Source organism: Phasianus colchicus, chromosome 2, assembly GCF_987193195.1.
Source record: "Phasianus colchicus chromosome 2, bPhaCol1.hap1.1, whole genome shotgun sequence".
NCBI lineage: Eukaryota > Metazoa > Chordata > Aves > Galliformes > Phasianidae > Phasianus > Phasianus colchicus.
In genome coordinates, this window is record NC_143437.1 from 13563585 (window position 1) to 13589099 (window position 25515).

A 25515-nucleotide genomic window follows, 5' to 3' on the forward strand; every position below is an offset into this window, starting at 1 on the left:
GACTGTCTGCTACTGCTGCAATTTGTCTGCTCAACATAGCAGGGTGAGATTTGGCACGTGGGTGTTTAGGGAAAGACAGTAAAAGATGAAGAACAGAAGATGGAAAAAATCTGTAGGCAAGAAAGAGCTGAAATGATGAGGTTTGTTGGATTGTAGAAGCACAGTTAATGAAAGGACTGTTTTGGTCTTTGCAATGGCAGTGGTGGTTGTGAATGTGGGAGGGCTCTGCTCAAAGGCTTAGCCCCCAGAGCGCTCAATACTGTTACCTCTTCTCAACACTACGTGGATGCTATCCTGGGTTTATGTACCTCCAGTAACTGACATAATTGAGCATTTGCTTTTCTCTTTTCTCTCTCTTTTCTCTTACTCCAGGCTCCACCAGTACACAACTTTCAGTGGATCTAAAACAGGTATATGTGTTGTTTGTGAGCACGATCTGTTCCTGTGGGGTTTTCCACCACCTTGCACCCGTGGAGTTGCAATTAAGATGTGATTAGGTTAATATCTGGCTCTGTTTGTGATAGTTCAAGGGGAAAACACACAAAGCTTCACCAAGGTCTGCAGGGAAGGCCTAGACGGTAGTTAAGATCTTTTATTGGGTTTCTGAGCTCCCCCTTGTTCCTGTGAGTCACCTACCTGGCATTCGGCCCCAGTGCCCTGCTCCATGCCTTGTGTTCTGTTTCAGTGCTGGAGTCTCTCTGCAGAATATAACCTTCAGCTGATCAGAGATCTTCTGCACAAAAACCAGCGGGTTTGCAGAATCGATCACGCTAAAGCAGAAATAGCTTTGCACTGGAGCCAAGGTCCTTTCAAGGCAGGAATCGTTCATCTGGGAGATTTCAGCAGTGCTGGGTGTGTTAGAAACAGCTACTTGAATTTGCTGGGAATCCAGCCTCATGCATGGTGCTCAAAAAAATTAAGTGTACCCCTTGGAGCCCACAGCTTGCTTTCTAGCTTTCAGTTGTTTGAAAACCATGTTTCCTGCACTTATACATCCAGCCACAGGGGCTAGAAAATGGACCAAACACTGCAGCAGGACAGAGTTGCCAGGATAGGAGCTGCCCCATTGGTGTCTGGGGAGCTAGATCATATGGTAAGCTTTTTGCCTGACTAATTTTGTGGATAACTCCCAGGGTTTTTTCCTTGGCTTCTCCATTTCTTTCTTTACTTCACGTGGTAGTAGCCAGGTCCCTGTGGCCCAGCGTGGATAGGGCAGCATTGCTATGCCCTCTTGTGTTGGCACAGGGGTTACCCAACAAGATAGGCTTAAAACTTTATTGCATAGGTCGATCATTCCTTGCACATATTGAAAGCTGGAGGAAGCTCTGGGTGTTAGTAAGGGTATCAGAATTTGCCTCAATTTAATGATCAATCTGGGGATATTACTTGTGGGGTTTTTCTTGTGTGTGGGGAAGGTCAAGGCTCCGCAGCTGTTTTTTTATCTTTGGTCATAAACAGAAAATGATATAGCACAGGCTGAAGGGAAAAGCAACCTGTGTTTATTAGTAGCTGGCATGGCATTTCCTTGTAGAAAAGGAGATGCATCTAGCTTACCTGTATGAATAATTAGCACTGGCACTGTTTTCTTCCTGCACAGAGATTGGGACTGCTGCCATCCTATGCACCAGTCCCACTGCTTATTTGGCAGTGAGCTAGAGGAGTCTTGCCTGGTGCTGGGTATGAATCCACAGCAGGGAGGAATTCTCCCACACACTGCTGGAGAAAAAATTGTTGCCACATATCCACACTAGGTGCTGAATTCATCTAGGTATCTTCTAATGTTATATTTCAATTGCTCATCTCAGTCAGCTAATAATAAATCTGCTAAATTTGCAGTGGGGTTTTGGGGGGTAGAAATTGAAAGATTTTATTGATATTACTCAAACGTTTTTTTTTTTCTCTGAGTAAATGAATTCTATCCTTTTGGTTGTATTAAAGATCTTTTGAAACCAATCTGCTAGCAACCCTCTGTGCTCTCTGAGCAATCTCTGTTCAGACTGCTGCATCCCTAGCCAGCAAAACGCTGTGCTGGCTGGAGCCCTCAGCTCCACCTGCCTGCACTGCGAATCAGAATGCAGGGGAGAACGAGAGATTTCCAGCAGGTTTTTTTCTTGTTGTTGATGCAAGCCATCCTGTAGAGCTAAACTATTGTTTTGTCAGAGTCAGTGTTTATGGGATAGCATGTAGAATAAACAGTGTGAAGCAGTTGTCTCAGTGCAGGAGCATTCAGCAACCCATAACCTGAATTTTGTAAAGTTGCGGTTGTGCTATTGAGTTTTATAAGGTTTGCTTTTTTAAAATACTATAGGAAGCCTATATTTTTATTTCTTGATCTATAGCACTTTCCCAAAGGGGTAGCACTCTTTTGGGAATGGTGGGTGTATCACAATTTGAAGGTAAGTGCAGTTATAAATAGCAAGAATGACAGTTAAGCCTAAAGCAAGGCTGAATATATCTTCTGTCATGTGCAAATACAATGACTGAGGTATTCCCTGCCCCAGTGAATTTGCAGTGTAATATATGTATACACACACACAAACGTGTGTGTGTGTATATATATATATATATATACATATATATATATATATATGTTTTTTATATATACATTATATGCATATATAAAAAGACTGGTAGAAGGCAGTAGAAAATAGCCATTTCAGGTCTTCCAGGTCTATGCATTTCTGCTTTCAGTAGACTTTCCCTGTATCCTGAAGTCCATAAATCTGGGAGGTGTTTAAACTGGTATAATTCTGGTTATAACTCACCTCTCTGAGGAAAACCATCTTTCTTGATCTTGATTTTTCTAGAGATAGTCTCATACCCACCTAGCTGAGGAGACAATGCAGGTTGTAAGAAACTGTTTTTGTCTCCTCAATACTCCTACTCTGCATGTTAGATCAGATCACCACTAACAGCTGATGTAATACAGCACCTGTTTCCAGTGAATGTTGCACATGGAGATAATTCCTTTAGCAGAAAACCTGCAAAGTAAATAAAACTATACACTGAATGTCCCGTGAACTCTCCTAATGAGCTGGCACTGGGCTGTTGCTCTAAGCAAGTTGTTTTCACTTTTCCAATGTAGTTGTAGATGTGCATGAAGATGTCCTGGATAGGAATGCTTGGTAGAATAAAGTAGCTATTGCATTGCTAAATGGCCATGCCAAGTAGAAACAGGGCAGCACACTGCGTAAAAATATTCACCAAGTACCTTGTAGGCTCTTTGTACATCCTTAAAAGATGTATATTCTATACACAATGCACCTGTGCATAAGGCTTCAAATAGTTGAAACTCTTCATGTAAAGTGTGTTCTTGTAGCTCTGACTACGTATGAAAACCTGACAACTCATTACAAAAGGGGTCAGAATCATTGGGGAAACTCCCAGTAATCAGCAAATATAAAATGGCATGTTTCTGTGAGGACAGTCGTTCTCAGAAGCTGGGGCTTTAGAATACCTGTTTTTTTTTCTGTGGTATCTCTGAAGCAGATTTGGGGGGTGGGGAGGGAGCTGGTCTAGCAATTAGCAGCCTTGTTATTTGGTGCTACAAAAGGCTGTTGACACAGATCATTAGATTTCTGGCTCTCTACAGGTCCTTATGTGCAGCTGAGTTGTCAATAGATCATTTTGAATGAGGGGAAGAAAGAAAAAGATCCAAACCAGGCATCCTTTGTGCGTAGGGAAACGCTATGCTTATAAAGGCATGTGCTTCATTCACAATTCTCAAACTACTTGTAAGAACCGGTTTCGGCAGGATAAAGCCTGTGACTTATTAATATAACATTTTTTTCCTAATCTAAAAAAAAATCTTAATTATATTAGGTCTGGTATCTTTCAGAGAAGCTTTCTTAGATGCCAACAGTCAATGTCAGTGAAATCCTGAACACTCAATGCACATCATGGCCAATATGTACAAATTGTACAAATTCTTTCTGATGACCCCCTTCAAGGGCAGTGCATTGGGTCAAGATCTAGCTTAAAACTACTTTCCTTCTCTGTGGAAGCTGTGAGGAAATGAGAAGATAATGATACTTCTGTCTACTGCAGTAAGCTCTTCACGTAATCTATGTGGCCATTCTGTTGTCATCTGAGAAAGAAGGATTAGATTTGTCTGAAAAATGTAATGTGTTTTTATAGTGCAACACACAAGTGAAGTTCAGAGGTCAGTTTTGAAGAGTCAAGCTATCTACTGCCAAGTTCACCAGTTTGTTCTAGGACTACTGGTTATGCAGGAGACCTCAGTGATGGTTACAAGACCATGGAGGTTGCGTGGTGGTTGTTTACTCTTTTTATGTTGTTGTAGTTTGCTCTTCCATAAGTCAAAAGCAACCAGTATTGAATTGAAAATATTCTGAAGTCTGCTACAGGGAGTATACTGGTTTCTTAAAGAGTTAAGGATACTTTAATGAGAAATTGTATCAACAAGGGGTAATGGTATAGAAATTCCAGATGAAAACTGGGAGCTGTAACTTGCCCAACTATTCTTTCCACTTCTAAACCATAATTTATCTGATGAAAGAAAACCGCAGTGTGTTGTTTGCCATTCTCAGAGCATGTAGTCTAAGTCTGGTTTGACTTGAGATGAGGGGAAAGGATTGACTTTTGTGTAACCTGTGTTGTAACTTTTCCTAACATCAAAACTTGGGATAGAAAAAATAGAACTGTGTGCAATGTAGTTTTGCTGTCCCAGACTTACTCAGAAGCAAGTATTTCTCAGGAGCCTGGTGAAAATAAGTAAAAGTCATACTGAGATCAAGCAAAATAATCTGTCCTGACGTCTTCATCTATGGATACTTGAAATATCACAATATCTGAAATTCACTGGGGGAAATGAGTCTGAAATGACAGGGGTGTGCAGGAGCTGTTCTGAGAACTGGGGGAGGAGATCTAAAAATAAAACAATTAAAATAATAATAATAATTAAAAAAAAAAGACCAAAGCAAAGAAAGATGCTGCAGTAACTTATGCCACTTGCTTTTGCATGGGTGTGGGGGAGATGGCAGGCAGCAGCTGGCTGCCTCCAGAAAGCATATTTTTAATAAATCCTGCAAATCTTCAGGGAAGGAGAGAAGGAGACATCCATTTCAAAAAATTAGACTGTAAATGTTAATATTTTCTTTCTTCCCTTTTACTTCCTGCCATCATCAGAAAGGACCTCAACAATTTTCTAAGGTATCATTTTCTGAAGACCTGCTTGGTTCTCTGTGTACACAACGCGTTGCTGAGCCTGTCCTTCCCTTGGGAGAAGCCAATTAGATATCTGAACATGACTGAATTCTTAATTGTAGGCTTCAGTCTAGTATGAAGTGTACTGCTGTTGTTATTTATTTGGGCAGGGAGGGAAAAACACCAGTAATGGCACCTGCTGGCTGTGCTTTTCTTGATGCACCCCAGGATACTATTGGCCTGCCTGGCCACAAGGGTACACTGCTGGCTCATGGCATGAAACTCAGTTCTTTAGTGCCTGAAGATGTTCCAGAGCACACAGTACTGATGAGAGACCGTATATAAGCATCTTGGATGAAAGGTACCCAGAGAGGGTGGAATGTGATGTTTCTTCCTTATCCCCTGATAATGTCTTATCCTTGCTCTTCTATTCTGTAAAGTGAGGAGAGCTCACTTCTCAGGTTCTTCAGCTTCTCCTACATGCAGCCAAATCTGATATGAATGATTGTGATGTGAATGCCCTTGCTCTCAGAATTATCTCCAGATAATGTCATCGATTACTGAATGGATGTCAAAGACCTTGGACAGATTGAAATGTTGTAACAGATGTCAAAGTTCCCAATACCATTACTAACTTTCTAACTCACTAACTTCCCAGTTTCCTATTGGACAAGAACAATGAAGATGCTGGAATGGTTTCTCTAACTTAACAGGGGCTACACAGGTGGCATTGGAAGTGAGCTATATTTATTGTGCAAGTCAACCATGGTGAAGAATCATCCCTCTCTGTTGTAAGCTACCTTTGTAAGAACCAGACTTAAACCAGGCTTTGGCATCAGCAGGGCAACCACACCATGGTTTATCATCTGTGCCTTCCAGAGAGGGCCAGGCTGATGAAGCTGGAGCTGTTCTAGACCTGAGGCAACCCAAATCCCTGCGTATAGCAGGCCAGTGAGATTGGGTTTTCCAACTAGTTTAGATGTTAACTTTCAAGTTAGGTGAATCCATTCTCACGTCTAGTTTGGTAGAGGATCTCAAAATGCTGGTATATGTATAAGATAACTACTGTTTTCTAACTGCTGTTTTCTCTGCTATCCAAATTCTGAGGTATGTGACTCTTCTAAAGGAATCAGAATACCGAAGGCTATTCTGTTATCAAATTACTTAAGTGAGCTACATGGTTCCCTAGCAAGAGCAGCCTCGTTCTGCTTCAAATGATGGTTTGTGGGTGAAGGTCATCAGTGCCCCTTGTGTTGCTCACCCAGGCAGAGGTTTATCTGGAAGCAGTGGTGAGTTGTGAATGATAGGCAAAAACTCCAGGCTACCATTTCTTCTCAGTCTTTCACTTTTGACTCTTTAGTAGCTGTATTTGCTCTGTAAAGTGCTGAGGAGAGGATACATTGGTTTTTTTTCATTTGTACTCTTACTCATCTCTTCCCATGTGTTGGAGCAGCTGTCCTTTCTGTGGTGAGAAAGTATGCAGGCAACTATTGATCAGACCACTTTTCTTTGTAGTAATACAGCAGACACATTTCTCTGCTTTTGACCTGAATCGCATCTATTTTCTCCAATAAATCAGATACTGAGGAGTATCCTTATGAAAGGATAAAATTTACATTTGTGAATGAAACAGGCCTTTAAAATAGATATAGAATTTCTGATAAGTGATCTCCAGAGTCCCGTAACCATTTGGATGACTTCATTAGTGCCTAAACAACAGGGAGCGCCATGTGGGGGAAGGAAAAGGAGGTGGGAATTAGCTGCTAAGAGAAGTGATGTTCCCTGCTAAAAACATAACCTGCCAGAATTGGCACTGAGGACCTCGATGCATCTTTTTTTCAACTGCCTCATTCTTGTCAACCATACTAAGAAGGAAGCAAGACATTAAATCTGCAGTGATAAGAACCCCATGGAATAGTAATAGATATATCTGTGGAGCATGGTACAGCCCAGCATCAGGCTTGACACATCACTGCTATGTGGAAGCAGTGGTTTGCCATAGCCCTAGCTCAGCACACAGGATAGTGCTCCTTTGTGCTGTTTCCTTTGCTCCAGTGTGGAGTTCAGCAGGCATTTGACTTTTTCTACCACTGGGGAGTGCAGGGAGAGGTCAGTGGAAGGGGGGAGGAAAAATTTTCCTTAAACCCAGACATGGGAAGAGGTGTGGTGTTTCTGGGAGACACTGTAAAGGATTGCTACCTGTCCCTACAGTTCTTATTTTCTCTGAAGTGCAGTGCTTCCTCAGAGAGAAGTTAGTCCTGGCAGACTGTGAGAACAACAGAGGCGTTGGCATATGAGATTTGGAGGCCAGCAGCACAGCATGATTCACAAAATCCTCAGCCCTTTCTTCCATCCCACCCTGTCAAAGCCAAGGCTGCTTCTCCTGCAGCACTGTCCTGCTGACAGCAGTGAATTTCTACTACTTAACAGATTAGCTTGCTGCAGAAGTTGTGGTGCTCTTTGCTCTCTGGAGTTGCTTTTCCCTGGGGTGGGGTATTGGCCTCCCTGCAGCTGTCCTGCTGCTCGTTGTCTTCCCTGAATATGTGTTCCTAAAGGGAAAAGCTGGGTTGTGCTCCACACTTTCCAGAACCCTGGTGAGAACTGTCACAGTCCTTACCAAACTGTTGTGCTGATGTTGGCTGCAGGCGATGACTGACACATACACGAGGCATCTTGTGGGACTGTTGGGACTGAAAATACTCAATTCTGTAAGCAGCAGAAGAGCATAGAATGTATGTCAAAGCAGTCAGCATCCACGATATTCCTCACTGCGATCCAGCAGTTGACTAATTTTCATCCAGTTGTGGCAAAAACAAAAATACAAAGCTGTGAAGAAAATGAATTTTGAAGATTCTTATTTAATGAACTCTGGAAATGAATAATGTAAGTGCAGTCTTATTTGAGTACATTGTTTTCAGTGGTTCAGTCTGCTACAATGTTATTCAGAGAGAAGAGGGAGAGTGCATAAATGGTCTGAATGAGCAAACCCAAGGGTGAGTGGAAGAACCAATTGTTTCTTCGAGTAAACTTTTTAGACCTTTGTACAACCAAGAAGAAAAATTGGTAGTATACTGAATTTTAATTTTTATACAGAGGATGAATTATGGGCTTGAATTACTTGACTTGATTTGGTCTAATGCCACTGGCCTCAACAGAAAATTTACAGCAGGTACGTACCAGCTCTATGGCAATTTGTTGGAATCGCAATGAGAAATGAAAGTTGCTGCAAGATTCCAATTTTCTGGAAGATCCCATGGTGACAAAAGTAGAACGTATGACTGACTTAGTGATATATTTCTTCTGTTAAATGCATTGTGTCTTTGTCATGATGTCTGAGTTTAGGCATTAGATAAAAACTAAGATAGCTGTTTGGGACCTTGACTTACTAGGAGACTAGCTCAAACTTCCAATAAGTCATCTGCTAGCCTGGAAAGATTCTTACAGAATGGTCTTCAATTATTGTTGATATCTCAGAAGGTTTTTAGGATAGCTATTCATTTTGGGGTTGGGCTCCCTTGGAGCCCTTGGTGGATAGACTCATGATAATGAAAGTGCTCGACTTCATGGATAGATGACTCAAGTGCTTCCTTTTTAAAGAGTTTTTAAAATAACTTCCTTTAAATTATAGAACCTGAAGGATTCAAAATGTGAATGCATGTATAAATATGGTGTGTGTGGAAATGTGGGGGGGGAAAAAAGACCTATTTAAAAATGAACAGTCTAGGAAAATTAAAGTCCTTGAGTTCCTACAGCAAAGGTACAATATTTCCAAGTTACTTTCAAGGAGAAAATGTTCAGGCAGCCAACATCTCAGCCTTATCAAGGGGACTATTTATTGTGAAGGCATCTTTCTAATCTGTGACTTGCAGACTTGTCAGAGGACTGAAGAAAAGGAAATGAGTTGTTGAAGTCCCAGAGCCTTAGTGTGGAACAAAGAATACTACTTATGTTGGTCTCTGCAGTCCTTTTTGCCCTACCTTTATGGTGCCATGCCTGATGCCTATATGATAAGAACTTTGATAGGCAGCTTCCTACAGGAAAATCTTTATTGAGGCTGTTTTCACTCAATAAACCATACCTTGTCAGTGTTAAAGTATGCAGTTCCTGTGAGGCCAGGCTTTCTGGGAGGCAGATATTAGTGGCAAGCGAGTTTATCTATAGTAAGATTTCTTCTGAAGCATGTATAAATAAGAAGAAACTTCACCTTTCATTTGCTTTTATGCTTGAGAGCCTATTTCAAACAAGTGAAGTCTTTGGTGTAACACAATTTGTTATTCTGTATATGAGGCACAGATGCGGTCAATAACCTCACTTTCACAGCAAAGTAAATGATTTGCATCTTGTTTCAAGGTCAAGTCTTTCTTGCATCATTTCTAGATTGTGTCTACGGTTTCCCTCATTACAAGGGTTGGACTCCCTATGTCTGCTGTTACACAAAAAGATGGGAATTTAATTTTTAAATCGAGCCAGACACCTATGTGAAATACCCAGGTCCCTAAATATCTTTCAAAATCTGAAGCTGTTCAGCAGATGGAGAATCAGTATTTAAAGAGTAATTTCACAAAGGATGTGGAGCATCTTTAGCAAAATTATTTCCTTTAGCTCACAGTTGCACAACAGAAAGAAAGCAGAGCCAGCATCTTGCACTAGTAAATCATGTTTATTCTCCCTCTTGTCTTTCCTAGACCTTTTTTTCTGTTGCAGATGCATCCAGTCCACACCATGATATGACGCACAAAGTGTACCAGACTAGTCATCTGCCTCTTATTGGCACTGTGGAGCAGGTCAGAGTGAACACCTCCATTTGCCCCATGGGGCACTGAATGCTACTTATGTACTTAAGTGATTTTAATATAGATATATACATCAAATACATTGAACAAGGATTCTTGGCTCACAGTACTAGTCCAAGATAATGTCAGAAGCTCTTAAAAGCAGGCTATTAATATGTCAGCCTCCTGTAATTGAACTCTCATCTATATATGCCTGTGAGGTTATGTGCAAATATAGTGGCTGCAGGTTGAATCAATACCCTTGGAAATGTGCAGGAAAATCTCATCAGCTATGGATGCTTGAGTATCAAAGGTTAGTGATATTCCTGATGGGGAAAATTGAGCCCTGCATAATCTTTTAAGACAATAGTGCCACTACAGACTCTGGGTAATGTGTCAGGAATAAATGCGTATCTAGAATGAATCTCTAGAGTTTCCTTTTTCTGGACACTGAGGACATGAGCAATGCACGAACGAGCCTGCAGTGTTTAGGAGGAGGAAAAAACTTTCTAGACAGGTGGAACTCATGAGTTTTCAAAAAACTGCATCTTCTGCTTAGTGATCAAACAACTGCCATATGGTGCTGTTTTTCCTATAGCACCAACATATTTAGCTCTGCCATGGGAAATCTGGGGAACTGATTCTCAGTGGCCATGTAGGATCTGGCTGAAATTGGAGTAAAACAGTAGCAAAGCAGAACAGCTTTGGCAAAAAGAAGATGAATAGAAATGATGGAGGGAGCTGTGCTTCCCCTCTGGCTAAGTCCAAGAAAGGAATCTGGACAAGGTGGGGTCTGAAGTTGAATGATAAAACCAGCATACAGCCTGGGTGGATGTGGGGGCAGAAGCTGTTCCCACCACGAAGGTCTGAGACTTCAAGGTTGCCATAGAACAGAAATATTGTCATCGTCAGTAATTTCAGCCACTTGTTTGGGTGTGACACTCTCCCTGACTTTAGAGGAGGTGGTCTCCAAAAGCGCCAAGGACTCTTGTCCTCTAAAAAGTGCCAGCTTTCTGTTTGGGTTTCAGGCAGGGCAAGTTAAAGACAAGGCACCCCAAATTGCAATGGGTCACTTCAGAGAAGAAGACCATGCTGAACTTGACCTATATTAATATATTAATTTATGGAAAATTGCCAGATGCCAAGGTATAGGTGTAAAAAATAAATAAAATTGTTTTAGAACTTTTTGTATAACTCCTCCACCAAGCTCAAAATCAACACCATTTCAGAGGAAATATGTATATAGATAAATAAAATTGCATATTACTGCTCTGATTCTCAGCTCTAAGACCAAATCTCATTAAGAACTGTAGTAATAGCACACATAGCTAGAAGCAAAATTTGGCTAAGAACCCATTCACTTGTGTAACACCATTTTTCATTTGAGCACTCAAAGTTGCTGCAAAACATATTTTTGAAAATTAGCTTTTAAATATACAGTAGTAATTTTTCCAGTGGCAAGTGTTACATGGTGCATTTGCACTGTAATAAACTTTCTGCGGTACCTTAAATTTGTCTTATTGTCTATCAAGTCTTGTTAATGTTAATCTTATTCCAGTGCTGACTCAGTTGATGAGTATAATTTTGTGATGTAGGCAGCCCTAATTCGTGATCTGAGTTTTCAGAGTATCCAGAACCTTCCTTGAAAGCCATTCTGTGAGTGACTAAGACAGTCATGAAAAGTCTTTGGGTTTGGTGTATAAATGCAAGGAAACATTATTTGGGGATTACACATGCAGGTTTAATTTTGGTTTTATTAATGCTTTGTTAATAAGGTGACCAACAAAGGAACCATTTATTACCCCTGCACTTCTAACCAGCTTGTTGTGTCATATTAGGGAGGAAAAAAAAAAAAAGAAAAAAAACGAAACTTATAGCATGAGAGAGAGCCTGAAAGGGAGATGGAATCAAAAAGGAAAAGGAATTCAGGCTTTCTGCTCCAATAGCTCATGTTGTACTGTACTTCAAGTGACTTGAAAGCATCTATAATGTTGCATCCCCAGCACTGTAAGCAAATAAACTATTTTTGTGCAGCCGTCTGTAAGCTTCAAGGAATATTTTGTCATCTACTGACAGACATTTAGGAAGGAGCAAGGACTGAGCAACGAGACTGGGCACTGGCAGGGTGAGGTGACTTCCCTCATCTTCCTTGATGGATTGCATTCAAGGCAACCTGAGGAGGGGTCTTGCAATTTTCCTGGCATGGCCATCAGCAGTTTAGAATGAACGGTTCAGCTGGAAGGAACGACAGAGATCACTGAGTCCAAGTGCCTGATCACTTCAGGGCCAACCAAAAGTCAAAACATATTACTGAGGGCATTGTCTAAGTGCCTTTTGACACTGACAGGCATGGGCCATCCACCACCTCTCTAAGAAGCCTGGTCAGGTGTTTGACCACCTTATGGTAAAAAAATTGTTACTCATGTCCAGTTTGAACCTCCCCTAGTTTTGTGCTGGTCTTACACATCTTGTCATGAGTTACCAGAGAGAAGGAACGGGCACCTTCCTCTCCCTTAGAGAGTTAGTTATGTTTTGATTATTGGATTGGTCCCTCATGGGCAATATCCTCTAAATCAAAGAAAAAACCATGAGCCCTCCTGCCCTAAAGTCACAAGTTGGCATTCAGGGTAGCTCTGTTTTCCTTTAATTTCTAAGTTGTTTTCATAACTTTGGGCTATGAAGTGGAGTTTATTGAAGTCTTATGTTCTTTCCCTCCCACTCGAGTTTCACAGGAGCTGTGTTTTTTTTTCTGCTTTCTGCTCGAGATCAGATTGCTTCTCCCTGTGCCACTGAAACTGCTGTTTGTTGAGCTCCCTTCATATGCGGTGCTTTCAGATTCAGGATGGGATCAGACCTTTTGAAGCCTCTCCCATATGCCAGTTTCAAGGTTTCAGGCACACCTGCTTTTTAGCAAGCCAGCACTGCCACCAGTGAATTTCAATGTTGATGTATGCTTTCTCCCTACTTCTTGCTCTTTGTGAATGAGCTGTTGGCAAGCACTCCTGACTGCAGTTGCTGATGCCTTAATCTCTCTTTAGGAGATAAGGAAGCTCCCTTTAGCGAGTCCCTGAAGTCCATTGCTGCAGTGTCAGAAAGCTTGGTTCACTGCAGGAATGGAGTGCAGCGTGCAGAGGCAAGTTCTCTGAAGTGATGGTAGAGCTGATTTTGTTGGGACCCACCCTCACAGTGCCTTGTAGCATAATGTGTGTCCTGCAGCTGGTGGTCTGCTTGCAGCTGTGTATGTCTCAGTTAGCTGATGAGGGTATGAACGCTAGTACTTAGAATAAACATACCCTCATGTGCTCTAAAAGCCCCAGCAACATACTTTCAGATGATGCGAAGCCAAGCGACATAAGCTTAGATCTTTAATACTTGTGTTATGCTGCTGACTGCAAGGTCTTGGGGCTGGTTAGAACTGTGGCCAGGAAAGAGCCCAGTGGTGGAGCACACCCTCTTCCTCCTAGCAGTCTTGCTTGGAGATGAGGTTTCCTCTGCCTTGAGCAGAAGTCAAAATTATTCAAAGCAGGTTAGGTTTGACCTACATTTTGTCTTTGTACATGCAAGCTCTCTCCTTCCTGCATCTTTTCTAGTGGTGACCTTTCGTTCTTAGGAAGTAAAGAACTGCTTTGAGGCATCTCTGTATGCTTTGTAAAGCAAAATTTTCCTTCCAACCAGAAAGAATAATTTGAAGATTCTTTCAGTAACAGGAAATCCCATAGCTGAATTTAAAAAAAAAAAAAAAAGGAAACTTGTTCTTGTGAAATCTTCAAATATTGTAAGATTACATCTCTCTTTAGGTTCTGACATTAGGGATGGGATGATTGCCATTGATCTATCGTGTGTGCCATGTGCCTCAATAGGAGGTTTTGCCAAAGTCTTTCTCACCAGCAGTCAAATCTCAGAGAGAGGAAAAGAACCATGGTCTACCTCACAGCTACCAGGGGAAGGGAAGGGCAGCATGCTGGCATTGGAGGTGTCATGTATTATGGCTGAGAAAAGTTTGGATAATTTTCTTTCAGCATTTTAATCACTAAACCTGAGAGTAGAGAGTAGAAATTGGTCATTTAAAGAGTAAGAGGGGACACCTGAAGAGTAAGATGTGCAAAGCTGTGCCAATGCTGTTTTTCGTTTGTTTTTTCCCTCCCTTCTGCTTTCTGGATGAACAAAAGTGTGTCTAAGGGAGGCCTTGAGGAAAGCTGATTGGGATTCAACATCTGACCTGGAACCAAATATCTGCATTTTTCAAGGGGCGAGGTGAGACTCAAAAGGAACAGAGAGCCATTCACAAGCTCCAAATGGTGCCTGTATCCCCTGTACACTGCCCACCATGCTTCTCTTAACCTCTGCTTCCCCCCAAGCTGCTCTGAGTCTTCAGATGATAGAAATAATGGTCTGGGGAGACCTTTACTTAAGGTGAGTACAAGCCTCAGGCCATGAGCCTCTTCCAGCATTACTGTGGTGCTGAAGTGGTACACTAATGGTGCCATTTGACTTCATCATGACAAGTGCACAGTAAGCACAGTACCTCTTGCATAGTTCATAGCAGTTACTAGCACTACTTACGGGCGATATCGTGGCATTTCAAGGACATGATCTGCAGACAGTGACCAGGCAGCTTGGTATTCATCTGTGAGCCAATGTGAAGGAAGTATGTGCCATTTTGCTCTGTAATTACAAAAATGTGTTTTTTTCTTTCTCAGTAAGGAAGGGGATGAAGAAGATGTAAGTGAATGTGGACACAAATGACTGCTTTTACAACTTGCCCACTGCAGAGCCAGCTGTCTCTGTGGTCACACAGCATGTGTTGGCTGGTGTCATGGTGTTTGTAAGCGTTGTTCGTCACAGCTGACAACCTGCAGAGGGAAACAAAAACATTGTGTGGAAAACCATAAATGTCTGCAGGCAGCAACATCTCCAGTAGGTCTGTCTGTAGCAGGAGTCAGCCATAAAGCTGAGCTGACCTATTTTATCTTGCCGGCTCCTGACACAGGCACAATGTTATTCAGTCACAAATCATTTTTGCGAGGGCACTTAACATCTGGCCACATTTTGTTGGCTGGCCCTGTTTGCCTTCCATTACGGTACCTGTCTTACCTAGGTAAACTCAGCTGAGCAGTCACAAATACCTCAGAGACAGAGAGCAGCTTGACCTTATCAGTGGATCTGCTTCTTTCATTTGAAGGATGCTAAGGTTACCAAGTCAAAGAAAGGAGAGGGCAAGCAATGTTTGCTGGAGTAAAATATCCAGCCCTGCACAGTGACATGAAGCAGGGAGCCTGGACGAAGCCAGGCTCTAGGTTGTCACAGTGTTATGAAGGCTGAGGTAGAGTTACCTGTGAGGCCTTACTTCTAGTGTATTGCTTTTGGGAGCTTAACTGCTGGTGTTCCCATGTCTGCTGTGTGTGCATCTTTCCTTATTTAAAAAAAAAAAAAAAAAAAAAAGAAAGAAATCAATAAGCTTTATTGTGTGGCATCACACTTAACAGCCACAGGGAGCTGAGATCTTTTGATTAGTTTTACTTTTATGGACTAGCAGAGCAGTAAAAAATTGAATACCTGGACCAAACACAAAAGGGCAAAGAGCATTTGCCAATGTTTTGGTTTTTTCCTCTGCTACATGATGATTGTTGGAGCCTCTGTTTCTGTTTTGGGATCTAACATCATTGAATCATAGAATCACAAGGTTGGAAAGGACATACAAGATCAGCTAGTCCAACCATACTCCCACTACTATTGCTACCACAAGCCACTAAACCATATCTCCTAGCTCCATTACTGCTCGAAGAGTTGGCCTTTCACATCTGATCCCTTCAGGGCTAGCCATGTCCCTGTCTGTTTCAGGACTTCTCCCTTTTCCCTTTGTTTATCCCCTTCTTTCATGTCCCGTCACAAGCTTTCAGCCTTGCTGACCTCATGAACATGGCCCCAAAAATAGTCTCCTCACTTATGTTATAGCCTTGTTCAGTTGTCTTTTCCCTCCTGTACCTCCTGCTTCTGATCATCTGTGCTTGGATTTTGCATGGTGCCCTTCCTATGTCCAAGTTGTGCTGGATCATGAGCAGTCAGCACAATTTGTTTGCTGTGGAATGCAACTTGTCAGCAGATTGTTCTTGTTTAATACGAAGCATTGGAATCCAATGTAGTCGGTAGTCGGTGCTGCCACTAGTCTTTGTGCTATAAACTCTCCTACTTGGTGATTTTCACTTGTGCAGCATCTCCTTTTGTCCCTCTCTAGTGGTTGGCATAAAAACAGAGATTTATGAACTTGAATCACGAAAATAGGTTGTAGCATAAACGGGCTTGCTATTAGATGTTGTGGTTAACCCCTCGTGATCATCATCCAGCTTGGAATATCAAGTTTCAGTCGCAAAGAAATGGCATGTCAGTCACTGTTGATATCAGTCTCTGCAGTTCCTCTGAAGGCAACACAACTACGCCATTTCACACCACACATGGTGTGTGCCAGTCTTATCTGGCATCTATAGCTCTAATAAGAACATACGCTTTGCTAAATTAAGAAGGAGTATTTTTGTGAGTTAGTAGAAGCATGCTAAGTATTCTGACTTATTTTAAGGATGTGTCTTAAAAACATTAAAAGGGACATGAAATAATAATATGTAATTTAGCACTGTGGCGACTGTCAAGTGTTGTCATGCTACTGGAATCACATGTAATACGCAGGCTGCCAAGAGGCATTGCTAATAGAATTTGCATTAATATACAAAGCTTCTTTAAAAATTAATTAGCCAAAGTAGAGTGATGTGTGCCACGACTCTCAAATGAGAGAGAAGCATTGAAGTAGTAGTGAAAGAAGCAGTCCCAAAGCTGCTTGCAGCGACGAGGGCAGCGAGATATACTGCCCCAGCTGTTTCCTTCAGCCCGGGTGTGTGCAGGATGATGGGGATGCAGACATAACCTGACAGCATGAAGCACTGCCATGGAATCTTTTGAAGGAAATCATAGGTTTGGACTGGACCCAGAGGCTGTTGTGCTGCTGCCGAAGGGTGCTGCACTGCAACTGTAAGCTAGAAAAGGTGTAAAGAAATATAAGAGACTGTTAAGACACTGAAAGAAAATGTGATCTCTTCTAATATTTTATTTCCTCCTTTTAGAAACGCCAAACTAGGTGGCACCAGCACTCTGCAACTTATGCAGTGTAAGTGTGGGTCACGCGTTTGTATGAGTGTATGTTGAAGGCAAACACACTGCAGAATATTTGCACAGGTCACAATGTCCAGTATCAACACCGAGATACTGCAGAGCTCACCAAGTAATGATCCTCACTCCATAGCAAGTCCCTTTGTTTTTGTGTTCATCAGCCAGCAGACACAACAGCAGACTGCCTAGTTGGGATGTTGTAAACTTGCTTGAGTTCATATATTAGCAAGAGACACGCACCTTTAATGCCTGACGCCTTCATTTTCTTCCTGCTGTAGAAGTGGCTGGAGATGGATTTTGCTATTTTATATGGGGGAGACAAAGCAAATGGTTAGTTACCTTTTGCTGGAAAGTGATGGTATTTGTGCTAGCGCTTCCACAGGTTGTGGTCAGCTCTGCCTTAATGCCTCAGCTCAGTTTGGTCTGAGTCATGGCGTGGCCCTTAAAAGGGATCTGGCCTCATTACCCACTGGCATCCTTTGCATCTGACAAGTAACAGGAAACAGGCCCAAGGTGCCACTAGCAATGAGTTTCCCAGCCTCTTTCCCACCAAGAATTTCCCTCTGCCTACGAATATTTTCTTTCCTTACTACGTGTAAGTAAATGCTCGCTCCTGCTATCTATTAAAAATATTCATAATTCCCAGCCTTCTCATATACTGTCACCTTGAACTATTTATAAGCCACAATCCTGTCCCTTTTGTATTGAGGCAGTGCCATCATTTCTATTGCAGTCACATATTCCACAGTGCCTTATTTCAGGATTTGTAACTTGGCAGTGGAAGTTTGGTCTGGGCTGGAATTTGGAAAGTGAAGTTTCAGATTGGGAGCAATAAAAAAAAATCAAATATATCCATTAGCTCTTAAGCTTACAGAACAGCAAGGGAGATGAGCATCTTTTGCTGCTGCATGCTGGTTTGGGTAAGCTAGTTTTTGTAAGTGAAATGAATTTCAAGCAGTGCAGCCTTTCTGTCTTCGCTGCAGCTGCCATCCCCTCAGCATCTCCATCTGCACTGTGCATGCAGCCTGGAGAGGAGAGTGCGTTTGCAGGCACTGCTGCAACCTTGGTGGGCAGCCAGCTGTGGCAGGAGAGCTGCAGGCCAACACGTGGCTGAAGGCTGTGAAAGCTGCACCTTCTGGAATGCATCCTGCAGTCAGAATCTACCCCTGATCAACACTAGCAGACTTTTTCTCTCTCTGTGAATGAAGAAGGCAAGGCATAGACCTTTTTGTTCCCTTTTTGTTTTAATGGAGCTTGTTACCATAAGACCTGACGTACTTAATGAGCCTGTGCTTTTCTGATTCATCATTTCAGCTGTTTATTCATATGGCCGTCTGGGTTACTTTCCCTCTCCACTCCCCAGGAAGTCATGTTATTGGTGATAAGTGCTCAGCCTGCCGCTAGCGTCAGAGGACTCTGTGCACAGATTGAGCTCAGGAGATGTGAGCATCCCCTTGGGAGGTCTGAGGGGGTGGCTAGCAATAGGAAAACACCTACGCTGAGTTTTGTGGCAAAATGAGACATAAACACTTTCTCCATGACTAGGTAACTCAGAGACTTGCTGACCAGATGCGCTGAGGAGCAGGACAGGAAGGTAGAACATGGGGAGGATGTCAAAGGATCCTGATTTGCATCCTATCTGGGATGAGCTTGTAGCTGGAACGTGATTAGAAGCTGTAAAAATGTTGAGAATGTTGAGAGCTGGGCTTCACCTGCTGGGAAACAAGGAGTGGAATCTGGTTCAACCCATCCCCAAAGATGCACTGAGAGCACTGTAGTGGGTCTGAGAAGCAAAATGAGTGAAGGAACTCTAAACTTAGTAAGGTTTTGCCTTTATATAAAAATGAAAATAGACATTTTCTTCCTTTCTTTGCCTCTGCTGGAGGGAATGTTGTTCTGGTGACCGCCTCAGGAGCTCTCTTTGCTGTGTGCCTTTGGAGTCCTGCTCCCCTGGCCAGCATCACACAGGAAGAATGGGATGGAGGAGGGCTGGATCTCTCAGCACCCTGCTCCCAAGGTGGGCTACAGCCAGGAGCTGAGAGTTGCTGCAGCTCCCAGGTTTTGGTGCAGGACTCCCCAGAACTGGGTCACAGTTCAGACTGCCCCAAGCAGCTTTCGAAGCAAAAAGCCAGAAAATGCGGATATGGTTTGAGCAGCAGCAAGCAGCTTCTCCTTCTGGTGATGGCCCTGCTGAGATCTGGGGAAGGGAGGGTTTGGGATGATTGAGGGGAGACTGGCAGCTGGAAACAGTGAGAGAGTGAAAGGAAGGCTGAGACTGAGACTCAGGGGATTTCTGTGAGAGAAGGATCAGGTTTTGGGACGGGGCAGCACATGCTCAGTGCAGTTTGCTCAGGATGAGTTACGGAAAGGGTGTGGTGTGTGAAGCACCTGCTCCATGCTGCTGCTGAGGGTATTTATCTTGGTTCTGTGCTGTCTTCCATTTCCCCAGAAGCAAATCCAGTCCCATACGGTCTTTCTTTTTCTCACCTGCCTCCTGAAACATGATTGTTTGAGAAGGTTCAGGAATCACGTATTTGGAAGATAAGCTTCTAAGAGAAAGCAGCTTGCAGAGCAGGGCACACCAGCCTCCATGTCTGCTACATGCTGTGCCTGGAGGCTGAGTCAGGAGCACATTGGGAAATACCGACCTGATGCTGTGGAAAGTGCCTGCAGCTCCACGGCTGGGGATCTGAGCCACTGAAGGGGCTGAAGCAGCAGCAAAGTACGCTCACAGTGCATTTAGAGTGTTGTCTTCCCTTCTGTTTCCAGTAGTATAAATTGTTCAGCCTGAAATTCTGCCAGCTGCCAGATCCTGTGTTCAGACCCAGCTTCCTGGCAGTGAGGAAAGAGCAAGAGCAGAGCCTTGCCCCATGTCTGGAGCAAAGCTGCTGTGTACCCAGGGAAATCCCAGCGCCTCACAGTGAGGCCCCATGCTTCCAGGCTATTGCATCATCCAGCAATGTAATGAGCAGGAGAGAGACAAGGTCAACAAAAAGAGCAGGCATGTGTCTCTGAATTATATCCTGGACCTTAGTTATATCACTGACTAAAACAGAGGTTGAGTATCATGTGTTTTTTTATTTTTATCCCAGGGTCTCAGCAATGCTCCAGACCCTGGAGCATCCAAGCCCCAAGGCAGGGGCTGCATGGTCCTGGTCCTCCACTGCTTAAGAGATGGCAGCAGGCTTTGCAGCTGGGACTTGAGTTCGTGTGCTAGCTGAAACCCCAATAACACTTCCTGTTGAGTCAGTGTCTCTGTGGGAGCATTTTCCAATATAACTTTGGTACTGTAAATACTGGAGATATTTACTTTGTTTCAGGGAAGTGAGATTCCAGCATGCTATTTATTTCCTTAGCTTGGCTTAGCCTTTATTGGCTGCGGGTGGCTGGGCAGGGGATGCAGGCAGCAATGGATTTCTGCTTGTTTTCTCTCTGATATGTGAGGTATAACGTGCCCAAGAGAATGGCTTTGAAAAAGAATGTCTGCAAGAAGCAGGACTGACACTGGGTGTGACAGAAGTCACACAGTACGGAAATATTAAAAGCAAAATAAGATGTTATCCTCAACTCACCAACAGTCTCCTCTCTCTAAAAAGTCCTGATGAATACTTGTAGCATGAGAGACTACCATGAAATGGCTTAGGTTAGAAGGGATCTCAAAGCCCACACAGTGCCAGCCCCCAGCTGTGAGCAGAGCTGCCCCTCACCAGAGGGGCTGGGATGCCCTCCAGGGATGGGGCACTCACAGCTCCCTGAGCAGCAGTGCCAGGGCCTCACTGCCCTCTGTGTGAAGAATTTCCTTCTGACATCTAACCTAAATCTCCCCTATTTTAGTTAAAGCCTTTCTGCTTTGTCTTGTTACTATCAGACTCCATAACAAGTCAGTTCCCTTCCTGTTTATAAGCCCCATTCAGTTATTGGAGGGCTGCAATGAGGTCTCCTTGGAGCCTTCTCTTCTCCAGGCTGAACGAGCCCAGCTCCCTCAACTTTTCTTTATAGGAGAGGTACTTTGGCCCTTTGATCACCTTCATATCCTCATCTTCATAGCCTGTGGACCTGCTCCAACAGCTCCACGTTTCTCTTGTGCTGAGGGCCTGGATGCAGCAGGACCCCTCCAGGTGGGACCTCACAAGAGCACAGCAGAGGGGGCCAATTCCTTCCTTCCTTCCTGGCCACCCCACTTTTGATGCAGCCCAGGATATTGTTGGCCTTCCAGGCTGCAACAGCATGTGGCTGGCTCACGTCCAGCTTTTTGTCTGCTGGAACCCTCGTATGCTTCTCCGCAGGGCTGCTTCTCAGTGAGTTATATTCTCCCAGTGGCTAATACAAGGATCTCCTAAACAGAGTATTTGTCAAATACAAATGCTGCTATTGAGGCATGCATTGGCTCAGACATTTTTGCAGCAAGGCACCAAGCTTAGACTTGATCTGCCCTACTGCGTTACTGTGTTATGTTAGCCCCAGCAATCCTTGGACTCTCGCAGGGCTGGTGAAGAGGAATGCAGGCCAAACCCCGCCTGCAGCACTGTAGCATATGATGGGGGTGTGCTGCCAGTGACCGAGTACCACCCACTTTCTCACCAGGAAAATTTTTCCTGAAACACATGGCTGAAGCAGGAAGGAGCCCTGGGCCAACCTGTGTGAAGCCAAAATATCGCACAGACACCAACGATGTACCTGCTCACACAGGGACCCAGTGTCATTGCCAGAAGGTGAATCAGGTCTGCCCCGCTCCTTAAATTCAGACTTGTCAGCCCTCATCTCCCTCTGCAGCTTTGTGAAGCGCAACAGGATCCAAGGTAGTTACAAAACAATGTCAAAGGTGTTAAAATGATTACCATAGAAATACATCTGTTTTCTGCAGTACAGCCTTGAAATGCCACAGAGCTGCAGGAAACCAGAAGGATGGCACCCGGCTGCCGGAGCATGTCTTGTGTAGACGTGGAGAACAGAAGCCTGCCGAAATGGTGAGATTTTCCTTCCTTTTCAAATCATCAGTTTATAGAATTAGAAAAAAGCGATTCTATTTCCCATGCGATGCAGATCACAATCTAAATCCCTCTAACCTGATTAAGGCCTGAAGAGTTCCAACTATTGAAAAATATGCGTTTTTTCATGTAAATATCTTAGCTTAATGTCCCCAGTGCAGTGAATAAAATTAGGTGCCTACGTCTTATCTCAAGGAATTCAAATAGCTCAGTCTGTAGGAACCAATCAACCCTTAGCAAAGCCTTTAACACATCTACGTGTGTAAACATAGTTTACATATATATAAAGCTTACATGTATATATGTAAATATATTTTTGGTATAATATTACAGTTTACAGCTGATCTTCAGAGGTGTTTTTTTTAAACCTTTTTACGATGTGTAGCTGGGCAAACAGCCTGATCTAAGTCAGACAGTTTATAAAGATGTTTGTTACTTTCATTGTCCTTTGGATCGCACCTGTGCTAAAAGCAGGTGAAGATCAGGCATATGGATGGTAATTGCACAAGAGATACGGCTCCATCTGCGTGTGATAAAATTGTCTTTGTATCACTTACAAGAAAGTGTGTTAGTATGGAATATAGAGATCCAGCACTCTGATAAAGGCACATGGTGTGTATTTTCCATTGCAAGCACTGCCATTTCCTGAGGATCAAGGACGTTGGGGATCCATCATCCCTTCCAAGGAGAGCATACTGAGCTTCCTTGAGTGGAGGAGACTGTGATCAGCTAACTCCTGCCATATCAAATTATTCGCAGCCCTCTGAACCTCAGGGTTAGAGCCCCATGGGGTTTGGCCTCGGAGCCTGATGCATCCAACACGTCTGCAGAGCATGGCCATACCCAGAACAGAAGAGAGAAGCTGCCTGGGATACAGGGGACATAACACTGGCATGAGCAGCAGTGAGAGATTCTATCACTCTTCACGCTTTCCTTTCCCTGCTTCCCAACTCTGTGGAGTCGTAAAGGTCAGAGTACTTAAGCTCACCAAAGGAAGTGCCACATGTAGTATTTGTCTTTGCAGAAATACAGCATAATGGTGAGTGTTAAACCTGCTTATTTCTGTGTATCATCAGTCTCTGCAAAGTAATGTGGTAACAGAATATATCTAGAAGCAGATGGTGAAGCAGAAAGTGAGTGCTGGAAAGTGGCTGAATGCTGCAACCAGAGCACCGTGGGCAGGCCTCTGCCAAACCTCAGGCGAGGAGCTGTGGAGCTGTGGGTGTCCTGCAGGTTTGGGGCTGAGCCCATGGGTGGAAAGCAAGAGCCTTGGCCTGTGGAGAGAGGAATGAAGGTGAGGAAGAGGTGACAGCTCCTGTAGGGATGTCCCTGCATCTTATACCACCTGCCCTCATCTCCCTGGTAGAATGCTGGCCAGACCAAGCAGTACTCCCTGAAACCCCAGCCTAGAGGAATGGGCTTAGTTGGTGCTGTTGCAGACTCCAGGTGAATCCTGCTGGCCTCATCTGTTGGTATGAACCTGGTGGCCCCTTGCTGTTATAATGTGTCAAGTGGCCAACATAATCACACATCCGGGTTATTTTAAGAATTGGAATTACAGGTATGATCTTAGTTGGCCCAAAGTTGCATTTGCATTTTAGCAGCATAAATGCAAATAGTAATCCAGCCAGTGAGGTGACTCTTTGCATGTGTCCTGGTGCATGCAAATGTGCAAATTTCCTTGAGACATTCCTTGTTGTAGCTATGGTGTGGGTTAACCCTGGTAGGCAGCCAAACATGAAACAGCCACTTGCTCACCTACTGACAGTGGGATGGGGAACAGAACTGGAAAGGTAAAAGCAAGAAAACTCGTGGGTTTGAGATAAAGTCATTTTAATAGGTAAGGAAAAAACTCTGTGTGCAAGCAAAGCAAAATAAAGAATTAATTCACTATGTCTCTTGGCAGGCCATTTCAGCCTGTTCAGCCATTTCCAGTAGAGCAGAGCTCACCATATGTAATGATTACTTTGGAAGACAAACACCATTGCTCTGAATGTCCCCTCCAAGTTGCTCCTCCTTTCCCCCAGCTTTCATTGCTGTTAAGGGGTTGAGTACAAAGTCACATGGTATGGAGCATCCCTTCAGTCAGCTCCCCAGGCTGTGTCCTCCCTTGTACACCTCTGGACTCCTTGTTGGCAGCACGAGAAACAGAGCAGGTCTTGATGCTGTGTGGGCACTGCTTAGCAACAACTAAAACACTGGTGTGTTATCAGCACTGTTGTGATCACACACAATACAAAATGTGGCACCATATAAGACATGATGAAAATTAACTCAATCCCAGCCCAAACCAGTACAGTCTCCACCCTTTATCCCTTACCACTTGTGTTATGATCAGGTCCCACTGGATCCAGAACTAACAGCCATCCCCTTCATATCCTTTGATATATATGCAGATAGTGTGCTGCTTTGCTCTGTTGCTGTACTGAGTTGCAGGACTCCAAAGCCAGCTCTTGTGCTGCTTCTTGGAGACTTGAGATAATTAATGATTGCTTTTTGAAGGTCACATAATTCTGGCTGATTTGTCTTTTCTTATGGAAAAATACTAAGATATATGATCTCAGTATGTGATGGTGGCAAAGGAAGAGCTATCGACAGAAATAGAGAATACTCCCGAGGATGTTTCCTAAGCTGGCAGCTGAAAACTTGTCTGCTGAGCTCCCTTTTGGGTAACCAGAGAAGAATGGCTGTTAGCAATGGGAACTGAAAACCATACCCAAGAGTGGTGCCTAGCACTCTTCATCCCGGGTGGGAATACCAACTGGCTGCTTGTTTTAGTGAAAGGAAGGCAAGAAAAGAAGTCAACTGCGGGAAGGAAGAGGCAGATGCAAGAGGGAGAAACATACGGTGCTGGAAATGGTGTAGCGGAAGCACCACTGAGAGTGGAGGAGAAAACTAGAACAGCGTTCATCTTAAGAAAGCAATGGGAACCCAGCGTGAGATGCAGTTCTGGAGGAGGGGAAGGATGGATGCAGTAGAGAAGAGGAGAAATGAGACAGGCCAGATGGGTTTCAGCTGCTGCAGTGAGAGAGGAGGGCACAAAGGATTAAAGCAGTGCCAAGGGAAGATAAAAGCAGGTAGCAGAAACTGGAAAAGTCTGTTCTCCAGCAGAAATTACAGCAGGAAAAGGCCACCGTTCTTTTCTCCACCCAGATGTGCTAGAAAATGGAGAATGAGAGCCTTAAGGATTTTATTTCACAGCCTTTAGTTTGACCTGAAAACTCTAGATTATTCCCAAGCAGCTTGCAGTGTCAGGGCTGAGCGCGGGGGTTGGTTTTGCTAAGACTCTCATTTCTTGTGCTGTCTTCACATCTGTGATTATTTATGGGTAAAAATAATTCAGTACAAATATAGTTGTGTCTGTCTTTAAGAAATCAAAGTTGTTGTGATGCCTGGGGCTGTGGTGGAGAGAGCGTTAGAGATGCACAGGC

The 25515-nt window shown here is 43.5% G+C and overlaps 1 protein-coding gene across 4 annotated transcripts in view; it reads left to right on the forward strand.

The window, feature by feature from the left end:
* The window catches only part of PAK5 (p21 (RAC1) activated kinase 5), a 323333-nt gene that overhangs the window by 103675 nt on the left and 194143 nt on the right, over positions 1-25515 (forward strand). For 3 of the 4 annotated variants that reach the window (XM_090134842.1, XM_090134845.1, XM_090134844.1), the window contains exon 4: positions 21961-22063. The gene's annotated coding sequence lies outside the window, so the exon portion shown is untranslated. The remainder of the gene's footprint in view (positions 1-21960; positions 22064-25515) is intronic. The other variant, XM_090134843.1, reaches the window with a different exon arrangement.